Source organism: Furipterus horrens, unplaced genomic scaffold (assembly GCF_987537825.1).
Source record: "Furipterus horrens unplaced genomic scaffold, mFurHor1.1.pri manual_scaffold_17, whole genome shotgun sequence".
Classification (NCBI taxonomy): Eukaryota; Metazoa; Chordata; class Mammalia; order Chiroptera; family Furipteridae; genus Furipterus; species Furipterus horrens.
Window position 1 is genome coordinate 25,508,633 of NW_028327187.1, and position 1,348 is coordinate 25,509,980.

General features: G+C 38.1%; 1 non-coding gene across 1 annotated transcript; it reads right to left on the reverse strand.

Moving 5' to 3' along the window:
• Positions 1–972: 972 nt before the first annotated feature.
• On the reverse strand, positions 973–1,076 carry LOC149990709 (U6 spliceosomal RNA). Its single transcript, XR_016508720.1, has one exon. It is a non-coding gene; the product is annotated as a U6 spliceosomal RNA (small nuclear RNA).
• Positions 1,077–1,348: the final 272 nt, after the last annotated feature.

Sequence of the window (1,348 nt, forward strand, 5' to 3'; positions counted from 1 at the left end):
ATTATAAGCCTCATGGAAACAAGCAAGAAATAACTTTTAAGTGACTGTGATAGTCCATATGTAACAAAATACTATGGGTCCTATTTAAAGGGAAGGTATTTCTTATATTGCTAAGATTTTGTATAAGACATAAGTTATTTTCATTAGAACTATTTTTCTTTGGAAAGGCAATTGTCTTAAATGAGGATTTGGCTGCCTTTTGCTGCTAGGCAGAATCCAGCCCAGTGAGCAGTGCCAAAAGAACTGTAGCTAGATTTTGCAGCTGTATCCTGAATCCATTGCAGAGCTCAGCTGCACCCTTTTTCTACCTAAGTGTATCATTTGAGTGAAGATCCACAAGTGCAGCTGATCCCAGAAACATCCTTTGTCAGCAGCAACCTAGTTCTGTGTTTATTAGCATTAGTCTCTGTAGAGGCCCAGGCTGTCCCACTCCCAAACTCAATGGTCGTGCTATTATAATTTGTGAGTTTTTTCCCATACACTGAACTCTATGAAGGTAAGGGCTTTGCCTGTCATCTTTTCATCCTCAGTGTTTTCCTCTAGAGTATTATAGGTGTTCAATAAATATTTTGTAAAATTATAGTCACAGAATCAGTGTGGCAGATGGGTGTTCACTCTTCAGAAAATCCTGCTTGTATCATTTCTTATTGGTCTTTTTCATTTCTAGCTGTTAGATAACATGGAAAAGGCATTTTCTCCCTCATCTTCCTTCATCCTCTGCAGCACTAAGTTTATTGGGTTTTTTTTTTTTTTGCTTGTTTTGCTTTCCTTTTTTGTTTATAATAGAAGTACATGTTTATAGACTCACTTCCAAGAGAAGTGTATACCATAGAGAGATGGCAGGCGTAATGTGAATATGGTCTAAAGAGCCTTGAGCCTGAGATTAAGTCCTCCAAGATGCTACTGCCCATGTCTCATATTTCCCCTTTTTTAAGGTATATTTTATTGATTATGCTGTTACAGTTGTCCCATAAAAATATGGAACGTTTCACAAATTTGTGTGTCATTGCACAGGAGCCATGCTAATCTTCTCTGTATCATTCCAATTTTAGTATATGTGCTGCTGAAGTGAGCACTCATATTTCCCCTTTAATGAGGCAATAACTCCTATTTTCCCTGGAAAACCTTAGGTGTTTCCCCACCAACACCCTTGCAGTCATCCCATCCACCTTTCCTTTCATCCTTGTCCCCATTCCCTCAGTGTACCTATCAACTGACTTGTACTCCATATAACCAAACCCCAACCCTGCCCCTCTCTTTTTGCTGTATGAATATTAAGATAGTTTTATGAGTAATAAAACTAATAAAAGTAAGATTTTTTTACTTTGGTTCCCCAACCCCAACTCTC